Source organism: Pinus tabuliformis, chromosome Q (assembly GCF_031772625.1).
Source record: "Pinus tabuliformis cultivar Carrire ecotype Pingquan chromosome Q, CPIR1, whole genome shotgun sequence".
Classification (NCBI taxonomy): Eukaryota; Viridiplantae; Streptophyta; class Pinopsida; order Pinales; family Pinaceae; genus Pinus; species Pinus tabuliformis.
Genome location: NC_142296.1, coordinates 1,265,066,610 through 1,265,075,925, shown reverse-complemented (window position 1 = coordinate 1,265,075,925; position 9,316 = coordinate 1,265,066,610). Strand labels below are relative to the sequence as shown.

The window sequence follows — 9,316 nt, the reverse complement described above, 5'->3', positions numbered from 1 at the left end:
GTTATAAAAAAATAAATTCAGTTCAAGAAAATGAAAATGTTACTAGAGATGATTTTGGAACATATATTCGTCATTATTCCACTTTTAACTCTAAAAATAAATAAATAAATAAGTATATAATATATATATATATATATATATATATATCCACCACATACCATGCTAGACTAGTGAGAACACATTGAAGTAAAGATCATGTTTCATCTTACACATCTAGTTAAATTATATGAAATGTTATGCCTATAAATGGGCTCCATTAGAAATGAATACCCTGATAAAAAACAGAGGTTAAGAAAACCATGGAAAAAACCATAGATTATCATTTATCTTTATTTTCTTTTAATTGTTAATTTCATTTTATTTTAATTTTATATAATTTGACTTAGCCAAATATTTAACAAAATAGTACATTAAAACATCTCTTCCCTAAACCCAATAAGTTTTCACAAACTATTTATCACAATTATTGTTTTTTTTTTCCTTTTTACTCGGTAAGAGGCACTGATCTAAAAAATCACACCTTCATCCGTCACAATCACAATCTTGAAGGAATTTCACCCCTTTTATGTGGATCGTTGACTGGATTTGAAATAGGGTTCTCAGATATTTCATCGCCTTCCCATTGAATTGGATTACGATATTGTGGCAGAGATAGTATATCTTCAGAGGGGAATTCTAAAATTTAAATGGCGAAAGGCCTGACTTTGTTCATTGGCCTGCTAATCAACTTTGGATGAATTTTGATGAATTTGGCGAAGGCCAGGTTTCAAACAAGACAGGCTGCATAGTAGCAAGTCCCTACCTTGAGTGGCCCAGCCAACCTGCCTTAGGGTATGAGTTAGTGATGTTTGTAGGCCCTCAAAGTTTAGTGGTGCTACCTTACCTCTTTATCCCCCAACCTTTGAACGACATAGAATGGATAGTTACAACAGGTATTCATCCTTTGAACAACATTTTGAACAACATTGAATAGACAGTTACAACTAGTCTTCATAGTGGTTTCAGAAGAGAGGGAGCCTTACAATGCTACGAACTTGAATTGGCGCCTTGAAGTACCACACAAAGTGGCACCAGATATAACAAGTTAGTTCATAGCCGATATGATTAGATTTAAGATCCTCTAAGACTAAATATTGTAACGCTAAGCATCATTCACATCTGTTCCATTCATAAACACATGGCATAGGATAGGATGTAGAAGAATCAAATCATTATTTTAATCTGCAGTAGCCTCGTGGTCAGATAGTCTCTATTGCAACTGTAATGCAAATACTACTATGACCAACCTAAATGCTCGTGCACTGAAATTAAATGGAGGAAAGATGCACCATGAAATCCCTTGAATTAGATTTTATAATTTAAAATTAAGAAAACATTAGTAGTGTCATGTTTTCAGTGTTATGCATATAGAAACTTGAATAATTCATTAAGTGTTTTCAATCTTATTGTTAAAGGACAAAGCATAGCAAAATTAAAGGACAAGTTCAAAATACCATCAAAAGATGCAGAAAACATGAATTGGGCCAGAGTTCAAACCTTGTCTAAGGCCATATTAGTTACTTGTTATGCATCCTTATTTTTGGCGAAAACCGTGGAAGTTAGTGAAAACTCAAGAAGTTCCAAGCGATAAAAAAAATTGCTTGTCTAGGCTGATGTACAAGCAATTTTGGGGCATAAGCTGTAGGTTCATCTTGAACAGACGCTATTGTAAATACTGCTCTAGCACCATATTTGTTGTTAATTATGGTCTTTCGAGTAGGGTTTGACATAGGATTATGGGTATAATCTACTTGAGGTTTCTGAGACGCCCAAGCACATCAATAATGTAAAAAGATTGTAAAAAAAAGCCCAAATAGAAAAAATAACTACCAATGCATAGAAGAAACAAGTTTATCGGCACTAAAATCTTGACAAACATTAAAAACATCGGTGATAATGATATTATTGTTGACAGTAGAAGAGTGACAACTGAAGAAACCATTAGGGCATCCTTGAGATATTGCAAGGATGCCTTTTTCTGTGACACCAACTCGATCCTGGCCAAATGGATCCAATGGAAATACCCGCAATTCTCTCAAGTTCTTACAACTCCCTACTTCAGATATTAGGATAGCTTAAATTCAAAAATGTCAAGTTTGAGCACACAAAATGCAATGCAGGAAGATACAGAGGTGCTACTTCCCACATCCCTGACAAAGTTCTAAGTTCGTTACAGTTTTTAAAATCTTTTCCCAGATTTGTAAATTTTTTCCAACTGAACTCTTGAAAAAATGAACATGCACCCAACTCCGTTAGCTAAGGAGCTATTACAAGAAGTCGCTTCAATTGTTCTAAAGAAAGAGTTTTATTTACTTTCAAAATACTCAAAGAAATACATCTAGCCACAAGCCTCTCAAGGACATCAAAATTCACTTCACTTTGAAAGCAAGAAAAATTCAGTGACACTAGTGAAACAAAACTCTCTGGAAAACAACTCAACCAGTAACCGCCTCGAACATCTACCTCACTCTCCTGTAGGTCCAACTCTTGCAGGTTCCTGTGAAGCAAACGAAAGAATAAAAATTCCTGACAGCAAGCAAAAAATGCAGTTCTACAAGAAGCATCACATGTTCAAAAAATATAGATTGGAATATATTTTTGAGAACATTATTCCCAAAGACTAATCATATAGAACAAGGGCTTCTCCTGCAAAGATAATTATGCTTAGAAATCTTCATTGCTCTTCAATTCTAACAAATCACACCTAGGAAAACAAAAAAACACATTGATAAGGTGCACATAATGTTTTGGAGACAGCATAAAAACACTCAAGATTGAATAGGACACACCAGAGGCACCAAGGTTTAGAGAAAAAACAATGTCTTTCGATAAAACCAATTATTTTGGTATCAATTAGACTACATGTTGCAGTTAAAATTTATTGATATCAAACCATTACAGGTAGATTTTCCTTTTGTTGAACCTAGCAACTTAGTTAAATAAGCTACTGAATTGCACTTAGTAAAGAAATGCTTACTTCACTTGAAATCTGAATTCATGTAGCAATGTTTAGATCAGATTGACAACAGAACTGCATTGAAATCCATTTTATCTGAACTAAGGGTTTTGATCAACCACTTATATTGTGACCCTTTAATTGAAATATCCCTTCTAATTCCCTGTATTCAATTCCCTTAAAAATTAAAATGGAGAAATGTTTGCACCAGAACAAGCAATGGACCAGGCTACCAGCTAAGTACATAAAAACAAGTTGACCAAAAGAAACATATATTTTGACACTCTGTTTGATGAAAACGAGCTAGAAGAAATTGCAGTTCCAACAATCTGTGTTGGCAAGATGGTGCCCGAGATATAGTGAGACATGAGTGGTCTATGAAGTACTATATGTAGCAAAATCTTTTCCAATCTCAAAGCTGGTTTGAGGGGTGCAAGTCCCCAAGTTGAAGTGAGAGCATCCTCCTTTGGTCCAGTACTAACACTAACGTAGACCCATCAAAGACCTATTTGATATGGACCTCTAGATTGCGAAGCTCGAGGATGCCTACCTGGTATTCACACAAATGCTGTTCCACCAAACACTGGAATTCAAGATAAAATTTTCCTGGATGTCCATACTAGATATAGGGAATTGGTAGATAAAGATCTAGGAGGGAGGTAGTTACATTACATATTTGAGTTATTACAGAGGTTTTGCATTCATTTAGGAATTCAGAAAAGGAAAAAAGAAATCAAAACCTACAATGAGTTGCGATAACTGTGAGGTCGTCGGTGCTTAAACCTTCGCAAGTGGTGAGCGAGAGAGTGGGGAAATCAGAGAAGGAACGCGCTATGAGCTCAAGGCTTTCATCCATGAAAATCATGCGCTTAGGCCTTAGCTCCCGGAGCCATGGATAGGCCCCGTGCATGACCATGAGCTAGGGGTGAATATCTGCCCCCAATGGGGAGGAACGAGGTTGAAATCTAAGAAGCGTGGCTTTCCCTTGAGAGTTATGCCTGTTATCTTGGGGAAGCAACTCACCAAGATCTCTGGCAAGACGGAATAATAGTTTCCAATGAAGACCTTTCGGCAGCTCCAGGCCTCGGCTTTGTACCAAGTCTTGCATATCAGCGAAACTGCGCTCTTGTCTGGTTGATAGTTCACCAAGTCATTAAAGTGACTTTTAGACACAATGCCTCGAATAATGTTTAAACACCAGTCATTAAAGTGACTTTTAAACACAACACACGTTGAATAATGAATTTTAAATAATGTGTGGAATAAAAAATAAATTAGAAATGACCATGATAGACCACGTGGTCCTTCACAATTCACATGAGGGTCACCTGTCCTCACCGCTCAAACACCTTTCAGTCTCCATAACATAGCGTATACGCCTCAAGGACATTAGTTAACGTTGCATCATGTTAATTTGCTTGGCTTGTAGTGTGTGTGTCAATCATCCAGCATAGCATATCAAGCAAAGATGACAGGAGATCAATCATCCAACATATCAATACAGTCAGCTTACCCAAGGAAACACAGCTCATCACGGTACTCAAAGTCATCTTTTTATTACTTAAATACGCCATTTCATGAACTTTCCCTATAACAGGCAGGATCACGTCGATTGCCTTTAGGTTTAGTAGGAACCTTGTTGTTTTCTATATTTATGACAGGGTTCTATCAACCTTGACAACTTATTGCTTATACCTCTCTGCTGATCCTACTTGCTTCCCTGCAGGTGGTAGGTCTCTTGCTTACTTACACTAGGGTAGCAGACAACACGCTCGGTTGTTGCAGCCCACCCACTTTCAATAGCATGACCGGTTCATGCAGCCCGCCCATTTTCAACAGCTTTAGTGACCGGAACGCCATACCACCACCTGAAATAAAAAGGAGGAAATGCCAGACTCTTGTGGCTCAAGGCCCTGATGAGTAGTAGATAGATATTTTCTTGGTGTTCTAGAGAAAATAGCTTTTGCCACCTTAATTTCCCTTTGCAATATCGAAGATAAATTTTCTCTTTTTGCCTGCTAGGGTTGCAAGAAATTGGGAGCACAAAAGCACACATCTAGGTAAAAGAGGCTATGCGAGATAGGGAAACGTATATGGGAAAGAAGCTATGCAAGACAGGGAAACGTATATGGGAAAGCAACTATCCGAGAATGGTAATGGACCAAAACCAGAGCTCGTTAAGGAGAGAGAAATATTTTCCATGTACCTTCACATGCATCTAAGGTTTTGAGGGCTTCAGCACATGCCCTGCTCTTTGGTTCTGAGGGCTCTGCCTCCTACCCTACCATTGTTCCAGTAAGTATAAGGGTTCCTCCCAAATGGGACTAGATTTCTGATTGGAGGAATCAACAAAGAACAAAGGAATCAACAAAGGGCAGAGGAAGAGAATTTTAAATATATGCAAAATGTAATAAGAGATGAGAGGTCTTTGTGGAAGCGCATTGGAGTTGCGCCAGGTAGAACATGTTGTTGTGCTAGGTATAACATACGACAGCTTGCTGGGCAAAGCCCATAAACCAAGATGTCAAGTTGGAGCCGAGCAAAAGCCACCCAAAATTTTATAAAGTTTATAACTTAACATTAAATGTCAGCATTAATTCACTTTAGCATAATGTATTTAAATACATGCTCTTATCCTAATGCTATTGTGGACCTCTAACCTCTTCCGTGACCTCGAGGTGAGGCCAAATAAGACGGTGAACTTAAACTTTGGTTAGTATAAAATGTGCCTCATATAAACTTTTTTTAAAAACAAAATTAAAAACAAAATAAAAATATGAAAAAGTTTTGGTTATTGGTATTCATGTTGCACTAATACTAATTCAGAAAACCGATTACTATAGTCCCTGCGGGCTGTTTGGGCAGCGACTAATAAGTTTATATTTGATGCGGTTAAAGGCTAACATCACGAAAAACCAATTCTTTTTGGATGTTCAAAAAGCTTGCCATAACATAAAACCAGATTTAGCAGTTCGACAATATTAATAAGAAAGAAAGCTTGAATAGCATTCATCGAAAAACAACTACACGAATAGTCATGTAGTCATCCTGGCCATTCTTACGACCAAAATTTTCAGACGAAGAAATACCTGGTTATAGCTTGACATTTGATGGACTACTTGGTCTGTGTCACTCTGTTTTAGACGAGAGATCGGAAGGTGAATTCCGCAATGGGGGCAATGGGTCTGGTGATTTGATGTAGCCGTTAAAGGTCTATCATATGAATAACGATGGGTTCATCTCCTTCACAGAGCTTCAACTGGTGCGAGGTGGCCATTTGCGAGAAGACGATATGCACATATGATTCAGATTCCAACGGCTCTTAGTTTTTAAATATAAGAGTATGTTGAATATTACTCGATGATTATTGTTATTTTAAATGATGTACAATTATATTAATATTATTAATGTGTAAATAAGTAAGGGTATGTCACTGTTTTATAGTATTTTATAATAATAATTTATAAGTTTATGAAAGTGTACATATGATATTATATTATTTATTTAAATTATTTATTATAATTAACAACAATAAAATTAAATATTTAAATGGGTAAAATATATTTTAAATTTTATATCTGATCATAAATTATATATATATATATATATATAAATATATAATTTTGTATTTAAATTAAATAATTAAAATAATATAATATAATATTATAATTTTATTATTAAATAGTGGTTTTTTCCCTATTATTAGTCTTTGTCATCTGCTAGATGGCATGGACTATAGTAATCGAAATCGACCGATATAACATTAGTTCTGGTTATTATTTACACTGTTTTTATTTCAGTCCGCGCTATGTGGTTTGAAAACTATGTTCTTATTTTTTCATGGTCTTATTTGGCCTCTTCCCGAGGCAGACAGGCTATAAGCATATAGTATCTTGAATTGGTGTCATTCATATTTTAGAACTATTCTGAATTAGTTTAGACTAATGCTAGCATTAGTCTAGCAAGTATGAAATGCTAGCTCTCTATGTCTTGCAACCTAGAACACTAACATGAACACTGACATGAGAGGCCCCTGTTGCCACCCGTTACTGCATGTTGCTTGCCCCTGTTGTCACCTGTTATTGCATGTTGCTTCGGTATTACTGCAGTGTATGCCCCTGTACATATGTACATAGTGAATAGATGTGTATGAGTAGTGTGTGTTAGAGTCGGTCTAGTTAGATCCATCATCAAAGCTCTTTTGCATTTCATGATTAGGTGTCCCACCAGTTTTGATCAGTTGCATTTCGTTAGGCATGCCATAACTCTGATGGAGTGGGTTGTGTCACTTATTCCCCTCGTGCTTGACACTGCTGGTTCACGCCTGTTTATTTAAATAAAGTCTTCAAAGGTCATTAACCATCATGTTTTAAAAATTTCGAGGTCTTAGGTCTAGGGTTGAGTAAATTTTGTCTTGAAAAGTCTTAGAAGACTAGCAGGCCAGAGGGATGTCTTTGTTAGATCATCACTTCAATAATTTTCGTCATTGTACAGCTGAATAAGCACTTCCCTTCAAAACTCTGTTTTGAAGATAAGTCACCATCTCATTTTTGTAAAAATTGTCAAAATTTTCAAGTTCTCCAAATGTCCAAGCGCAGCCTTGGTCTCCTTTTCCAGAGCATCAGAGCTATCCCTGCAAAAAATTATCAGAAGAAATCATTCTTTCAACCAATTGTTTTTAAAGGGAAACCAAAAAGTCAGAGCCTATTTAATCTGAAAAAGTGTCAACAACCAAACATTACAAAATGGGTTTTGGTCAAGTGAAAATTAAAAGGGAGTCTATATACAGGCATTTCTCCTCATAACCAACCCATTCACATCTCAAGAGCAAGTGCATCCATTCTAGGGCGATTTTACAAGCTGATGAGCAAATCGGGCTAGTTCCAGGGGCGCGCTACGCACCCAGGGCGCGCTACGCATCAACACACCTTTTTCAGTGCAAATTTACTCACGCGCTACGCACCAGGGTCGCGCTACGCGTTGGGTGAGGCGCGCTACGCGTTGGGATTTTTGCTCAGAAATTCGCCAGCAAGTGTGTAACTCCTCCTCTAACTTAGTTAAAACACAGAATTTCTATATCCTTTCCCTTCCCTAAATTCCTTGTTTATTTCCATTGCCCCTATGTTCCTAATGTTCCCCCTTCCCTAACAATTCCCTTGTATTTGTGTCCCCTTGGTCACAGCATTTTGAAAAACAGGAAAAAGTCTACAGTCAATTGTGTGCACAGTCAGCATATATATTCCAGCCATCTTGTCTTCAACAATATGTCAGAAACCGAATCAGCTTATGAGCAGAGTTATGACAGTGATTCTACACCAGAAATAGAGGTGCCAAGGAGGTATCACAAAAGTGGCAAAGGTGGTCGGCAGGTCAGGGAGGAGCCCACTTCTTTGGCTCATTTGCAAGCTTGTCCACTTGCAATGGAATGTTTTCGGTATCAATCATGTTTTGAATATTGTGAGCGGATCTCACAAATCCAGCATCACCGAGAACTAGTTCATTTATTTGTTCTACATTTGCAGAATGGTCATGTAAACCTTGCTGGAGTGGATTTCACCTTGTCACCCGAGATTATTGCTCAGGCCACTGGGATACCAAATGTAGGGGAGAAATGGAATAAGCGCCAGCAGTTAGACAGATTTCACTATGAGCCATATATCAAGCCCGGGTGTATGAGACATTTAACCGTTGTTTTTCCTTTCAGATTCCTAAGGGATGAGTATGCGCCATTGATGAAACTCATCATTCGATATTTCAGTTGCGAGGGCAGATTCTCACGTCTCTACGCGTACCATGTCCGTTTGTTGATGCATTTCACAAGGGTACGTATGATGAATATTCCATTTTTCATGTGTCGCAACATAGAGAGAATGGTGCCTTTAGTACGAAGGAAGAGCCCAGCACATCAGCATAAAAGCATCTATCATTATGCATTGATTAAGATCATAGTGATGCATCAGTTGGCACAGAAGGGCATTACTTGGGAGGATTTTATTTCTCGTGATCTTTTCACAGCGCCACAGCGACCTCCCGAGATTGTCCATGATGAGGGAGGGCCTTCACATCAGTTTGACATTCCTGGGCCCAAGCATGTCAGCGCTCCTTCATATGTTACATATCAGAGAGGCCACAGGGCCTTATTTTCATCTGCACGGCGAGTATTATCTCCACCTAGGGTGGAAGGGGTCTCGCCTTCTTCATCGGCACAACGAGTATTATCTCCACATTAGGGGGAAAGGGTCTCGCCTTCTACAGCACAGGTACAGGCACAGGTACAGGATAAGGGCAAGAAGCCCAAGCATGAGGAGAGGCTTTCAGGTG

The 9,316-nt window shown here is 37.8% G+C and overlaps 1 pseudogene; it reads right to left on the bottom strand.

Moving 5' to 3' along the window:
* Positions 1-1,865: 1,865 nt before the first annotated feature.
* On the bottom strand, positions 1,866-4,855 carry LOC149224418 (protein TRANSPORT INHIBITOR RESPONSE 1 pseudogene; annotated as a pseudogene).
* Between the last annotated feature and the right edge of the window lie 4,461 nt (positions 4,856-9,316).